Source organism: Gambusia affinis, linkage group LG11 (assembly GCF_019740435.1).
Source record: "Gambusia affinis linkage group LG11, SWU_Gaff_1.0, whole genome shotgun sequence".
Classification (NCBI taxonomy): Eukaryota; Metazoa; Chordata; class Actinopteri; order Cyprinodontiformes; family Poeciliidae; genus Gambusia; species Gambusia affinis.
Window position 1 is genome coordinate 6,707,119 of NC_057878.1, and position 16,531 is coordinate 6,723,649.

Here is a 16,531-nt window from a genome sequence, read left to right on the forward strand (position 1 = left end):
CAAAAAAATATGAGTTGTCTTTAGGAGGCCCAGTCTAAATTATCATGTCAGCAGCTCATGTTTAATTAATGAAGCAGCAAACCATGTAATTACCCTGCGATCAGAGAGGAAAACAAGGCTTGATTAAAAGCAGGCCTCATCTAAATAACTTAGCATGAGTGTGTAGGCGTGTGTGTGCGTGATCCAATCAGCGGAGTGGCTTTCTGTCACCCGTTTCTCCCACTGACTGAAGGAAGGTTACGAATACCTTCATCTTGCATGCATCCATAACAACAGCTACAAAGAGCTAACCTTCTGAGCAACAGATATCCGTAAACACACACACACACACCAGCACACACGCCTACACACGCATTCCCTATCGGATGACGGCACATCTTTCCACCGGCGGTGTCTGCGCCACGGTGTGGTGACCGGATGCCCGTGAGACCGTTCAAAGTTCTGGTCTTTGAGCGAGACGCCTGGATGAGCTCGTTCGTAAAGTGAGATATCTCTCAGAGGAGGAGAAACGAGGCGACGCGATCGCCGCTGCATGTCGGCGCCGCGTGATAAATGACAGACGTCAGGAAAATAAGGCGCAAAAACTGCAGAGGCAAACAAAGATAGATAATAAAGAGAGGATGTGGTATTACGGGTAGGAGCGAAATCATTCCGCTGGAGTTTAAGAAGCACAGATAAGAATGAGAGATTGTTTCAAGAAGAAGCCAGATGCCTGAAGATGTCTTCTGAATTACTAGAAGTTTTTTTTTACTACGTACAATTATTATTATTTTTTTACATCAGACAGTGACCCACACACATTACAAAGCTCCTACTAAGGATTCAGTCGTATTTTCTATTTCTATCCTCTGTCAAAGAGCAGCTGCTAACAACAGTTTTGCTAACAAATTAGCTTGTAAAAGAATATCTGCTCATTTAAAGTTACAACCAGCCCTCAAAATTTATATTTTTTTGGAGTTGTTGTCCTTGAATGCACCACAAAAGCCATCTGAGTCGCTCTGCATGTGTAAAGACTCATAGCATTTGGGGCTAGCTGAATGCTACATGCAGCTGGTTTTGGACGTTAGCCTGTTTTTTTTCTTTGTTTACATTCTGCTTAACGTTGTTTCATGTGAGTAATTGGTTTAATAACTGCTGGTAAATGCAGTCAGAAAGATTTGGTCCAGTATTTTATCTTGGTCATCACTTTAGCGTTAGCTGAAAGTGCCTGTGCTTTGTTTTGATGTCGCTTTTTAAAATGGCGCAGGGCGAACTTCCGATTCTTCATTTATGGGGCGAACACTTTAGTCACTCACTTAAATGTTCTGCATTCTGTATAAAACAGCTGTACATTACAACACCTCCTATTCGTGGCGCACCCCATGAATAGGGTTCATGCGCCACAAATCTGGAACAAACTTCCAGAAAACTGTAAAACAGGTGAAACACTGATCTCCTTTAACTCTCGACTAAAAAATCCACCTGTTTTGAGTTGTATTTGAAACATAATCAATTATGAATTTGACGATGGCACTTGACTTAATGCAATGTTTTGATTGTTGATTCTACGTTGCATTGTGTTTCTGTTTGTTGTGACATAAAGCACTTTGATATGCCTTGCTGCTGAAATGTGCTATACAAATAAAATTTGATTTGATTAGTCACAGATTTTTCTGTCGAATGTAACTCCACAATATTTGCAGAAAAACTGCCTATTATTATTTTTTGTGTGGAAATATATCTAAAATATTCAAAACAAATGCAATTTGTGAGGTTGAAATACCTAGGCTGCTTCACGCTACTAGTTTGTAAAGCAGAAAGTCCAGGAGTGCTATTTATTTTTGCTGGCACTAATTTACTGTACACCCAAAAAGCAGAGATTACGTAGACCATTGATGTTAGCTTCTACAGTAGCAAGTAAATGGCCTCCATTAAGACAAATTTGTGTATTTCATATTTAGAAAATATCAAATGTCATATAGTTAAAATAAAAGCTGTAGTAAACAGTACAGTCTAAGAAATCAAAGAAAGTTAAAGTACCTAAAACTTGAAAATAGCTAAACAGCCTGACACTCAGGTTTAGTAAAAACACACCTCCGAACACGCAGGCCTGCTCCCAGAGTGCGTGTCCTGTGTCCGATGTTGTTTTGTCAGAGAATCACAATGACATCAGCAAACAAAAAAACATCCACACAACCTGCTGAAATTCATCTCCATATGCTCCCACACAGCCTGGCACACACACGGTCTGACCTCATTCCTACAATCTGTCTCCCAGGGGCCAAAATACGTAGAGACAGACGAGGACGGCAAAAGAAAAAACAGCATCAGGTGAAATTAAGTGAAACAGCTCTCAGAGACATGAATTCAACTTAGAAGGAGGAAGGGGAATAAAGAGGGAAAATCTGATATGAGCCACACAAGCGGAGGAGAGGAGAGGGGGCAAGGCATTTCAGGGTAAGATATAGAGCCGGTATGGATATCAGTGTCTCCCCAGGAGCGGTGTTAATACACAGAACGAGGGTCATGAGGCAGCGGTAGATCTGCTGGGCAGCAGATGGCTGCGTGAGTCACCTCATCACTGGGAATGAATGGAGACAGGACGACGAGAGGATGGGCTGAAGGTGACTACAGTGAGAAGAAAAACAGAGATGATGCTGATGATAGAAGAAAGAAAGAAACTGGAAAGTAAAATCACTCATGTAGCTCATTAAAGCCCTGTTTGTCTCCTTAAGCAGCACATCAGATAAGAAAGGATAAACTCGGTTTGACATCTTTAAAAAAGAAAAGAGGACAAAATGCTTTCTTTTTACATTCTGCTGACCTTAGAAAGTGAGAAACCTATTTCGATGGAGTGAGAGATTAAAATGTAAGGGGAGGACAACACAGTCATATTAATGGGATTTGGGATACGGTGAAAGAGACTGTAGCCTGCATGGGGCTCAGGATGTAGACTCATAAACCTGAAAAGGTTTTGAAAAGATAATAAACAAACACTTCTGTAACAAAATGTTTTTTACTGGTCTGATCCAATTTTTTAAAAATCTTGTTTTCATTATCTGAAATCATCACAACTAACATAAATAATGGCTTGAAAGCATCAGTCCATCTGTAATTAACTAATAAGTGAACTTTTTAACGATGTTCTAACTTTATTAAGTTGAACTTTATTCTATATTAGGTAAAGCATTTGGCAAGAAAACACATCAAGAATAGAACAATAGCTTCATTGGCAAGCAAAGTAACATTTCACAAATGAAACATTACATAAAACCTGATTAAACCTGATTTTTAGTAAGATTTGAACCTACCATTTTGGGTCAAACTCATAATTTGTCATGTTAAATTAACCCACGACTGGATTAGCAAAATAACCCAGCGGGATTATTTTAAATTTAAGATAACGACGGCCCTTCAACTTTTACCTGGGATAAAATAATAAATGAGACGGTAAAGTTATGGTGGAAAATAATATGGATGACGATTTTTATTGCACATCAGACAATGGGGTGGTTCTCTTGAGTAATATTAGCATTTTACTTGCTAGCCAGCAGAAGCTAATGCTAGCTGTGTTTGCACTATTTGTAATGGAAAATTCAGTTGTTTCCTGTTAGAAATGATCTTACTCAGGGATGAATTAGCCAATATTTGACTGGGAGAGGAAAAAAAAAATAACATGAGTGGGTGATTTTAACTGAGTACTTTTTTATTAACATCACCGGTTTGATGGCCCTCTCTCTCTTCAGTGCATCAGGGTTTTATTCCCTGTTTGGATCCTGAAATGAAAACAATCTAAATGTGCCGAGTGTGAAATTACCTCCAAACGTGATAATCAGAACTTTTTCCAGGGGCTCAAAGAAAATTACTTTGGGACCGCAGGTACAAAATAAAATCTCACTGTGCTGCATTAAAGGTCACAGGAAAACAATTTTGGTGATCCAAGTATTTTCAAAAAGGCTTATTTTTTACCTTATATGTCCAGCAGTATTTGACAAAAACTGTAAATAATAGAAAAGTAATTCTGAGTTTTAGAAGCTGCTTTCTTCTGTAAATGTAAGTTTGTTTTTTAAACTTATCAATAATAATTTAGCATTCTTGAAATGAACTATTTATCATCATATGTGCAGTAATTAGTGAGTTTATGGGTAAAATATTCTTGATTTGCTCTCACTGACTGTGTTTTTGAGGTGAGCGGACTTTAGCTTTGTCAGATGATGATGCTGTTGTAAATCCCGGTTTTAACAAAACCCAGCAGCATTGTTAGAGTATTTTTACAGCAGCCGTGGATCAAATACGTTATTAACAACCCGTTTTACAGACAGCAGCTCTACAGGGAATTTGCTTCTATAAAATGCAAACATGGAAGCCCTGATAGAGGAGGAGAAGCAGATAAATGTTCGGAGCTGAGTCAGTTGCCTCAGAGTGAGAGGATGACAAACTTCCCAGGTCAATATTAGAGCTTTTTAATGTCCAAACTGGCTATGCATTCAGAAACACTGTTTCTACGTCAGAAACAAGTTGGATTGGCAATTAAGAGAAGCAGTTATAACCAACATGTTTGAAATTGGGCACAATAAAAGCTACGTTTTATTATCTGCAGAGATATTCGGTTTGGTTATGGCCGCAGCAGCACTGGAGGAAAAATAACAGCTTTAATATCAATGATGGACTAATGACGGAAACCATCTGAAACTATTGTTAATTGAGCTTTTTCCTCTTATAATCTGATATGACACCATATTGCTTTTCTGACTAATGACGCAGAAACACGAGACGTGATATGATTTTGGTAGCGTTAGCGGAAACAAAAAGTGTGTATCAGAGTCTATAGAACAAAAATAGCCACTTTAAAAATCAACCATATGCGCTAACGGTGTCCCGGTTCCTCTGAATCGATAGCAAACCTTGACCTTCCAGAGGCGATGTCAAGGTTTTCCAAAAGGCTTTCATGTCGGCAACATCGCCAGCGCTAACAAGGAGCCATCAGAGATACATCAAGGCCTTGGTATCGACCGTCTGGCTCCTGCAGGCAACTACAAGGATCTGTATCTGCTGAAGCCCTTCTGGATGTCATCACACGGCTCGCGCTTTCTGTACGGACGGGCGGCGCAAAGGAGGAGGGGAGAGAACCCCCTCGTTTGTTTCTCCTTGACAATTCAAGGAGAAACCTGTGATTTTGTGGTGGGATAGGAGGGGTTATTAAATGAGACATGCAGAAAGGAAAAGAAATACCTTGAAAAAGGGGAACAGAAAGGGGCGAAATGATTAGCAGTATGTGGGGGAAGGGACAGGGAATGGAAAGGGAAGGCGAGGCATTGAACAGCCGTCAGTAGAGTTTACAGGGACGTGATTAACAAGCAACAACAGCCGCAAGATGTATGAACTCTTTAGTTAGTATTTACAGATGTGCTGCATTGGAGCGCGATCTATGATCGCCTCCAGCATGGCCTTTATATTCAGCTACAACTTAGTTTTACTGCTAATTGATTACAAGATATAACCAGCTTTAATCCCAGCCACACTTCTCAACAAGTTCCTCAATTCGGTCCTCGGCCTGTTTTATACTTCATGTAGCGAATCCAGTCCGAGCAGAGAGTGTTTCAAATGGTTAGCTGAGGCTGAGAAGCATTTAAGGATATGGATAACCAACCATAGAAAAACTGGACAACTTTCATAACAGGTCGTCACATTTGTGAGTGTGAGATTCTCGCTGTGTGAACATCTTGAGTTTCTTACGTTTACAGATACATTCACAGCAAAAAATGATCATCTATCTGCTTCCCTATTGCTGCAGAAGTGATGCAAACATATTGATTGTTGAAGCTTTAGTCTAATGATCTCTATAGGATATAGTTAATGGTTTAATATAGCTTAAATTTGTACATTTGAAGCTCAAATTCCTTCACATTTACAGCAATTTGAAGCTCAAATTGCTGTAAATATTTAGTCTAATTTATGCCAGGCAGTTTGGAAGAAAGAAAATAGTTGTGTCTCTTTATATAGTGAATGTAAATATGCAATTTGGTAACACTTTATTTGAAGGAGAATGCCTAAGGCTGACATGAGAGTGTTATTAACATGACATAACACCTGTTATGAACATGAAGGAGTCTTCATGCATGTCTATGACTATTGTCTTCATGACAATAGTCATTCGGTAACTAATGACACTTTCAATGCAAAGTTGCACTAAAACTTGTATGAAAAGGCAATTAAAAGTGCCGACTTTGCAGTGAAAGTTTCACTATTTACCAAATGAAACGTCATGACAACAGTCGTAAACATTCATGAAGATTCCTTCGTGTTCATAACACGTGTTGTGTCATGTTTATAACAGTGTCATGTCAGTCTTGTGCACGCCCTGTCAAATAAAGTGTTACCTCCAACTCAGCTGTAAGTCTATTTTAACATAAACACGATGATTAAGAGAGAAGGTCTGTGTGTAGAGCTCATCTCCATTAAGGTAAATGGTAAAAATTCTACACCAATTCACCGACTACTTATTCACAATCAAACTCTGGATTCCTTTTATGAGGGAATAGTAGGAGGCTTTCAAAATGCTGCTGATAACATTTTGACTTGGTGCCTGAAGGTCCTGATGAAAGAGTTCTTTTTCCTCTGTCCCAGAGAAGACCTGGTACCAAGATAGAACCCATTTTACTGTGCCGGAGTTTACGCCTGCGGCTATCAAAACACAAAGAGATAGAGCGAAACAAGCAGAAGCAGCAGTGGAGCATGGGAGCTGTTTTCATTTGGGGGGAAAAAAAACAACAAAAAAAACGAAACAAAAAACACACATGTCCACCCTCAGCCTGTTTCCTCTGGATATTACTGCAGCAATAGTCAATTGGTTCTGACTGTGAACCCAGTTTCATGACGGCGAAGCTTTCGGTGCTGGAATAATGGCAAAAAAAATGGCAGAAAACAAGTACAGCATTTGGAGTTTGTTTGATGTAAAAAAAATAAATAAAAACACCGGATCTTATTCGCAATGTTTTATCTGGAAACAGGAAGTAGAAGACTCCTGAGAGTACAGCAGCTTCCCATTTAGAGCCGTAAATAGAAGCCTGTCCAACTTCAAACTCTCCAAAAAAAAAATATTGATGGAGAAGAGAGCAGGATGAGGAATAAGAGAGTCACTTCACCTACAGCTCCTCTGAGCTACCGTACTCCCAGCTCTGACAATCAAACTTGACATCATACCCAGCGCTAACTGCTGCAGGAATAACTGAAACAGTCAAACGATTAATAAAACGGCTTTGGAGTTTCACTCCAGCGTTTTATCTTTTCATCAATGGCAGATGGAAATTGCTAATTACCTTCCCCTGGAAGCCTTTTGGTCGCCCTAAAGGAGATGATTAGCCTCGCGTGAACCTCCTAATCCCCGAGTCCGAACCTCTCACTTTCCGCTCCGCGGCGTCAATGTCTCTATGCAAACCTGCTCATGTCATCTCAATTTATTTTCCAATATCACGCTGGGTGAGAGAGTGCCTCTCGTCTGTCTCTCTCTCTCTCTCTCGCCGAGTCTCCCATCCATCACTCCACAACTCTCTATTATCTGCTCCGTTTCTGTCGCTGCATGTGTCCAGGGCTCTTGTCTTTTTATTTTGTCTGTTTCATATTTCGCCTGGTTTGGTGTCGTGTCGCGTTGGTGGATTTCCTCCGGTTGTGGCCAGACAGGTGACTCATCGGCTCGGCAGACGACGATAAAGATCTGTTTGGTTTTCTTGAAGGAATGGTTCGGGACTTTTGAAGTGAAGTCCTGTTAGAAGGCCACAAGCTGTTAATGTGTTACCTGCAGTAGATAACCTGCTTGGCCCCTTCACTTAGGATAAACACAGACTAGTTGGTCCTTCGATCTTTACCGGATATTTCCACACAGAACGGAAATTCTTTTAAGTCATTTTTTTACATTTTTGAAGTCTTTGTTGTATTTGCGAAACACAAAATTTGACGTGAAAAAACTGCAACATATTCACTGATAAATCCTACAATTTATAACAGATATTTTTGAAATGTGTGTGTAATCCATTCGTGACAAGGAAGTAATTTTGTCTTGTTTGATATTTTGCAACAAAGCGTATTTCATGCAAGGTTTCCCCCAGAAACATTAAGTCCGCTGGCTGGGCGATACGCCAGTCATTCATCCAGCGGCCCGTCGTGTTTTTGAGTTGAAAAATGTTTAAAGCTGAAAATATCACTAGATAATCATGTTGTATTGAAAGATTGCAAAATTGGCACCTGAAAACCAACAATAAAGTCTTAAAAAAATGCAAATATATAAAATAAATAAGCAACGTTTAGCCTGGTGGGGGCTCAAGTAAAGCCTGGTGGCCCGCCAGGCTTATAATACACCGGGAGAAACCCTGTTTATCTCTGTCTGAGCCTTACGTCACCATCTAAATGTGGTATTTCGAGAAAAAACAAACTAACTCCACAGTGGAGATTTTTAAAGACTTCCTAGAGTGATAAATGTGTGCAGAATGGACATCAACATTGATAAGAGATGTGCACTTTTCACATGAAACTCTCTTCATCCTCACTGTTTCCGTTAAACTTTAAATGTGAGCTGAAGAAGCAAATCCATGAGATGAAACAGTAAGGTGAAGGAAACAAAAGCTACGATAGTTTCTTTAGCCTAGCACTGCTTTAGCCATGCTTAGTCTTCATGTTTTCAATTTTAATAAAGTCAGTGTTAATACTAATCTAATTCTTTCAATTCCAGCTTCTTCCTGTTCGTCGATGTGCCCCAAAGTACTTAACCCCAGGTCGCCTAGCAACCCGTGTATAAGTTAGGGGTTGAACGACTACATATTTTTTAAGGTCGACTACATCATGATAATAGTCGAGTCGATGTCGACTAGTCGCGGTGACGTCATAGTGACGTAAGCGCAAAAACCCTTCACAACTACTTGGAGGCTTTATTAGCTATTTTCACGGCAAATATTAACCCCCCCCACACACACACACACACACACACACACACACACACACAATCCCCTTCTCCTGCTTTTACTAAGTCTATTATGGAGAATTAAAAGAGCAATAAACAGATCATTCTTCGTGAGCAGCGGGGAAAAGTTTGTTGCACAAAGTCGGGTCTGACTTTTTTTTTCTAAACACCGGCTGATGCTGATGATCTCTGGATAGTTACTATAGGAGTCAAATTATCACACTGACTACATGGTGCTTTTGGAACATCACAAGCCAAACTTGTTATGAACGGATCCCGTTTGGTTACAGCTGAATTCAACAAAACCACCTGCTTCTCCTCCGCCCGATGCGCGGCAGGAAGCTCTGCTGACTCAGCAGATTGAACGATTTAAGATATTTTCTAGTCAACGTCAACATGATAAAAGTCGAGTCGATGTCGAGTTGTCTAGTCGTTGTGATGTCATAGCAACGCAAGACGCAAACTTTGGAGTAACGTACAGGCTTTATTACCCGTTTTCACGGAAAAATACGGCATTTACACAGAACAGCAACAAGTGAAACAACAAAACATCGGGATAGTTTATGATAAATAATAAGTTGCTGGGAAACCAACATTCAAAAGGAAACGCACATCTTTTAGATGGCATTACCACAGATCTTTATTTAATCAGCAACATAACATCATAATATATTAGTTAGATCGTCGTGACAAAGACATTCGCGAGCCGGCTAAGTGACATCCTTAGCGGGAAGGGGGCGAGTTTTAGACGGCTCGTGTTTTGTAGTTGACTGCAGCTGCAACTCCATCTCCTTTTAAAAACACTGTAAAACCACAAATATGCATCCATCTACATATCATTTAAACTAATGTATTAACTTATTTTTCTTGTGTCTTGTGACGTATACTGTGCTGTCAGATCAGCACAGGCTGTCACCACCGGCAATCACATGACTGCGACTAGTCGACATGAAATGTAAAAACTCGCGAGATGTCCTAGAGTCGACTAGTCGACTAATTGGTTCAACCCCTAGTATAAGTGTGTGTGAATTTGGCTCTGGTGTAAAGTGCTTTCAGCGGCTAGTATGACTAGAAAAATTCTTTATATATTCAGTTCATTTATTATTTGCCCCAGAGCATTAAAGAAACTACAGCTATTTGGACGGGAAACCTACTAACAGTAGTAGTATACCAAAGTAAGATTTTACCTAAATACCAAAAATAACAACAAACTCTCCTGAAATCACGTCTAAGTTGGAAAATCAAAGCTTGGCCAGCAGTTCTGACGCTGGTTTTGCTGTCAAGCACTTAAACAGTAATGGAAAGTGTGGTATATGCTAATTATTAGGACATCTCATGGACTGCAAACAGGTGCAACAAATAGTTTTGAAAGCTGTGAAAAGGCTTCTTTAGTGCTTCTATTCATAAAATAGAGAGAAATACAATCCTATCCACTTGTATTCCTACTAGCAGCTACTGCAACAACAGCTAGCGTCTGTTTTTTTTTCTGGTTAATACAACGCCATGTACAGCTTCAGCTCATCCGATTAATGATGAGATGAACCTTTACAACCCCCAAACCTTCCCTTAAAGTGTTAAAACCCTGGGGAGAAATTAAGCAGAAACAGCTGATTTCTTGCATCAGAAAGGGATCATAACTCTAATTTTCCTTTTACTGGATAGTTTCTGCCTTCATCTGCACGTGATGGACTACCTGTATGCTCAACTTAGTAGTAGAAAACCAAATGATCACTTAGCATTACCAGTAGGACTTAAAGATGCTCAAATTCACCTTTAAGTCTTCCAATGGTTTGTCCAAGGTGTGGTACGGGGGCCATTTGTGGTCCTTGGAAGGATTCTGGGCGGCCATTGATCACAGTTCAAGAACAGCCTGAATTTGGTTTGCTAGTTCAGGCAGTTGATGCAGATAATCATTTTTTTTAAAAACAATGTTGGGGTGAATTATTCACTGATGCCTTGATGAATACTTTGCAACACAACGTATTCATCCGGGTCTTTGCTTTTAATTTATTAGCAGTAGTTTTTACTAAAACGCAGAGTTGGGCACGCCCATTTCATAAATTTGTCAAACTTAAGCGAGAGTGAGCCACATTTAGTTCTTGTTGTTAAAGTGACACAAACAAATCCAGAAAAAGATCACAAATGTTCAACATGATTAGCTGTTTTATTATTAACATTATTATATTTATTATTTATCTGGCAACCTGCAGGATCCTGTTTCAGTTTTAAATCCTAATTGATTTACTCAGTGCTTGTCTACAGAAATTCTTACCTCACTGTGTGTTTACATTGTTGTTTATTTAGAGGGCAGAAGTCAAGAAATAAAATAGCTTTTGCGACAATAATTAAGAAGAAAAGTACTAAAATTATTGCGGCCCACAGAGTGATTTCAACTTGACATTTTTTGGCCCCCATGCCAAAACGTTTTGGACACCGCTGTATTAATCTAACGACTTCATCCAGCCTCTCACTTCTCGATTACAGTACAAGGCCGTTTTATATTCATGCTGCTCCCGGTTCAGCCAACAGCACACACACAGGCTGAGACACAAGGGGCCGGCGGGCCGGCTGCAGAGGAATACTCTATCGACCAAGCAGGAATTCATCAACCACAATAATTAATCTTGTGGGAAGTGGCTGCTGAATCTTTTAGCGTGAGTGAGAGAGGGAGCGAGTGAATCTCTGAGAGAGAAATAGGGCGAGACTACATGATAACGCTGGAGATACCTTTCAGTCTGACCAGCAGACCACACACACACACACACGCACACACACACACACACACACATATAATTTAAAACAGTCAGCGAAGAGAAAGAAGCGCCTCCTCACATTTCTTCTGCAGAATATCAGGTAATGTTTTGATTTTTAAATCTTTGTTTCCTAGGAATTATCTCCCTTTTTCTTTTTAGCAATACATCATCCAAGTCAAGAGGGTCCAAAAATGTGAGACACACATCGCGAATGAGCAAAGTGATGGTTGTAAAATGGGCCAGCAGTATGAAAAGAGGCTAACGCAGCTATCTGCGTCCATGCAAAGCATCGCGTTACACCTGCTGTCATCCTCCGACTTCACTCCATACAAGGCGGCATGAATAATTCAGCGACTCCTCCGCTTTGTCAACTACTACACCTCTGTTTGAGAGGAAGAAACGCTCAAACTGAAGTCCATGCTCATAAAATTTCACTGCCTCACTGTGCGGGAGAAATTCTTCACAAGCTCAGATGGAAGAAAAAAAAAAGTGCAGCCCTGTCACTCACAAAGCAAACCACATGGTCACTTCCTCCTCATCTTCAGCCTCTTCTCCACTCTACAGCAAAGAATGCTACAAACTCTTCAGGAAAGGCGATTAAACAGAAGCAAATGCAGTTGAATATGAGCAGGTCCGGGTGCCTACCTTTGTTTACTGTGTTTCTGTGGGCTGGATTATGTCGTGAGCTCAGCAGCCCGGCAGCCCCACAGCGTGCAGCCTCTCCTCTCCGTCTCGCTCCCACTGCGAGCCGGGCTAGACTCTGAGAGAGAGAGAGAATGTGTGTGTGTGTGTGTGTGTGTGTGTGTGTGTGTGTGTGTGTGTGTGTGTGTGTGTGTGTGTGTGTGTGTGTGTGTGTGCGTGCGTGTGTGTGTGTTTGCGTGTGTCAGTGCGAGCCCTCTCGCTGGCTATTGTTAGGGGGAAGCGAGCCAAACTGAGCATGCTCCGGTAAAACACGAACAGCCCCTCGCCGTAGGCATGGAGACAGGGAAGCGGATCTCCCGGTCAAGTTGCTTTTCAGCTGAGCCCCGGCGCAGGGCAGGTGCTGCTGTGTCATGATCCTGGCCACGTTTCAACACTTTGGCGTAATCCCCTAATCCTGCATTTACTTTTAAAATTCCCATCAGGCAGGGCATCAGATGATGACCCGGGTCGCACACAGAGCTTCACACCGTGTCCAGTGGAGTCCAAACGCAAAACTGATTTGCAGTGCGAAAAAAAAAAAAAAAAAAAAAAAAGCATTTTGATCCGGTGAATTGCAACCTGTTGCTGCCATAATTACTACAGCAATGTATCCCAGTCTAAAACCAAGACACACCAGAAGAATGTGACCATGATGAGCTGCGTGATTCATTACATATTACACTGGGGCAAAAATATTTCCAATCTTAGTCTTACAGCATCTTTGAAAAGTTAACTTTTTTTTTTTTTGCAGCATGTAAGCATATCTTCTCAATGTCTCAATTAGTTTTAATTGACTAAAAACAGCAAATATTATATTATTATTATTACAATACAAATATTCTAATTTACACACAGTTAACATATCGTACATACAGTTAAAATATTTAAATAAGGATAAATTAAAAGGTTCGCCTAGCTGTATGGAATATATAGTAACACAGCGCTGCCCCTCCCCCACCTGTTGCTGTGCACTGCTACTCCACTGGCTTAAACAACGCAATTATATTGTCCATTTGTGCAAAATCGTCTGTTTCTAAACATTTCAGGTCCTAAGAAATTTGGAATCGGGTTGAAGCCTGTGACCTTTACCCTTACCCTAATCCGGTTAATTAGCCAATCAACAGTAACTTCAATCTGCCGTCTGATTTCAGTACTGGTACATGTTTAAACTAAACATTTTGAAATACTTTGAACGTTTAAAATAATTGAATCAAAGCAGAAGTTAGCAATTATTATGTGACTTATGGAGCACTGATTAAATGTTAAAGATCACAGTCATCATTTTCTCACAAATAAAATATAAGCTTTTACAAATAGCAAACAGTGATTTCACCAGTTTTTGTGTCGTTTTATCCACCTATTTATTTATTGCTATTTATAAAACTCTGAACGGCTAAAGTTCAGGAACTTTAACATGATTGTATAAATTGCAACATTAGATAGTTGTGAACGTGATGAAGTAACTTAACCTCCTGAAAGTGAGGATAATCAAGATTTCTTTTGGCAAACATGTGATTTCTGTCTTAAAACTCCATTACTACAGCCATGTTTGCTCGATCTCTTTCTTATTATTGAATCCTGAAGACTAGCCTTAATTACGGCAAGACAGCTCTGTAGTACTGTAGATGTTCTTCTGGCTTATTTTATGGCATCTTGTATAATTCATTCACCACTTTCTCCATAAATTTAGAAAAACAAAATGGAGGAGTTTTCTCCTTTCTCTGCCGATGGATGTCAGTAACTTGTTTTTCGTAGTGATTTGGGTCTTCTGTGTTGTCCCGTCCACCCCTTGATTGTCCTCTGCTGTTCCTTGTTTCTCCTTATTGTCTCCCTGTGGATTCAATCCCACCTGTGTTCCTTGTTCCTTGTCGGGTTCTCGTCGCGTCGTGTCTGTTGTTTGGTTTAGTTATACCAGTTGCTACCAGCTCAGAGCAGTTTGTGTCTAATCTGTCTTGCCGTCTAGTAGTGATGACTAAATGAGGCGTCATGAAGCGTTTCGACCCATAGCAAAGCTGTATTGATACTGTTTCGATACTGTGTCACTGAATACTGACACCTGCTGGACATTAAAAATCCCTACAGGCAGCGTAGTTGACAGACTGATTTGATGACCTAGTCTAAACAATAAGATTTAAGTTATTGTATTTTATTGTATATTATATATTGTATTATGTCATGTCTTCAGTTAAATTCAAAATATATTTGATATTCTAAGATACAGTCAATAAATAATGTGAACATGTACCAAGTGATGAAAATTGAACGTGTTTGGAATGAGGATGCTTGTGGACTGGAGGGGATTTTTTTATAAAAATCACAAATTTTCATTAAAAAAATAAGTTTTTCCAACACTTTGAAATTTAGTCTGTTACTCTTTTTTGACACAACTTCTCCTGCTGTAGAAAAAGACGAAGTAAACAATACATTGATATGAAATGATTTATAAAAACCTGAGTTTATCCTGGGCGTATCTGCGACTTCATTCTGATGCCCTGTAATGCCTCAGCATTGAGGAGGTGGATTTATTTAGACAAGACAGTTCTGTCAAACATATGCAACACTTTACCTGCAGAACATAATATGAAAGTGAACTAAGAGTCAATTTCAGCTGAACTTGGATTCAGACAGATCAAGTAGAAACTGGAAAGAACCAGATGAAACAACAACAAAGTGATAATCAATCCCTTATTGTCTGACGTAAGATCAAAATGGTCCCAGGCTGCAGAAACCTTTCGTTTGCCTTGAGGCTCCATAGTTAACGCTGCACCGTAAAAGATAAGGATTTCTTTTGGACAAATGCATCCCGTTGATACATTCGCTTCCTTATAAACACAGTTTGACATCAGTGTCGTTTCAAAACAGTTTCTGTATCGGTCACATGACTTGCTGAAAGCAATACGTGCACCGACACGGGGTTTGGTCTCTGGGCTTGACGCATGCGCCGACGCATCGGTGTTGTCGGATCCATCACTACCGTCTAGTTTGTCCAGCTGTCTTGTTTTCTCTCCAGTCAGTAGTCTTGTGCTCTACCAGTTGCTACCAGTTGTGAGGATTAGCTTTCCGCTCATTCTGTGCTTCCTGGACTTTGGACATCATTTCTTCATTTCAACCTGAGTCTTCAGCGTCTTCCTCACCACCTCTCACTGCAAATCATGACAGTCTTATTTGACAGGACTACAAGTTGCTGCTGCATCAGACGTTTTAGCCTACTTCATGTTGTCAGAGAGGTCCTGTTTAAGCAGTTCCTTGATTCGGGTGCGACAGTAATCATGCCTGAATCAAACTTGTCAAATTGAACTAAAAGAAAAAAAGATTTGACAAAAGAGAGGATGATTTTCTTAAAGAGCCAGGCGACTCTGGAAAGTTGTTTTTTTCCCCCACAGAAAAAACAACAAATATGGTTGTTTTATATTCATATTTATTCCATCCATCCATTTTCTGTTCACCCTCATCCCTAATGGGGTCGGGAGGGTTGCTGTTGTCTATATTTCAGCTAATGTTCTGGGCGAACAATTAAAACGATATTTTTTGAAAGCACTGATTGCGTTTTATGCATATTAATACTATGCAAACTGCAGCAGACATCACATCCTTCTTTGTGTTATTGATTCGGAGGCTTCATAATGTGAAGAACAGGATCGCGTGACTGACACCTTATGACACAAGCTAACCAATTTATCACACACTCTGAAATATTATTGGATTGGTGGTGAATCTGTATGGAGCATCACTTGTTTTCACATAAATCCAAGATGGTGTCAGTATCCTGCTCGCATCTCAATGCAATCCAACTTTCTCATTAATATGCAAACCTTTCTTTTTTTTTTTTTGCTATGTTGGCAATATGCAATATGTTTCCAGTCTAATCAACTCTTTTACTCTGGTGGGAAAAAATATGCAGGCAGATTGACGACTATTTAGAGGCAGAATTAATGCATGCATATCATGTAGCTGTGCCATAAAAACAGGAGGGTTGGCTGAATTGTCAGCATGTTTCCCTTGCTACATGGAGGTGAAACAATGCAACATTACGAGTGCTTGCTGTTTGCTAACAGTCAAGGCTAATCCATCAATGACTTTCAGCCAAAATATGAATGGTACGTTTTTGTCAGAGAACAAACTGAGTCGCAAATGAAGAAAGCGAATATTCAAGGAAATTCACACT

The 16,531-nt window shown here is 40.0% G+C and overlaps 1 protein-coding gene across 4 annotated transcripts in view; it reads right to left on the reverse strand.

The window, feature by feature from the left end:
• si:dkey-91i10.2 (uncharacterized protein LOC555224 homolog) overlaps nt 1–16,531 on the reverse strand; it is a 69,126-nt gene that overhangs the window by 34,585 nt on the left and 18,010 nt on the right. The window contains exon 1 of one of the 4 annotated variants that reach the window (XM_044132789.1): nt 12,331–12,920. The exons of the other annotated variants lie outside the window; for them this stretch is intronic. The gene's annotated coding sequence lies outside the window, so the exon portion shown is untranslated. Of the gene's footprint in view, nt 1–12,330; nt 12,921–16,531 lie in introns of those variants that run through there. 4 annotated transcript variants of the gene reach the window in all.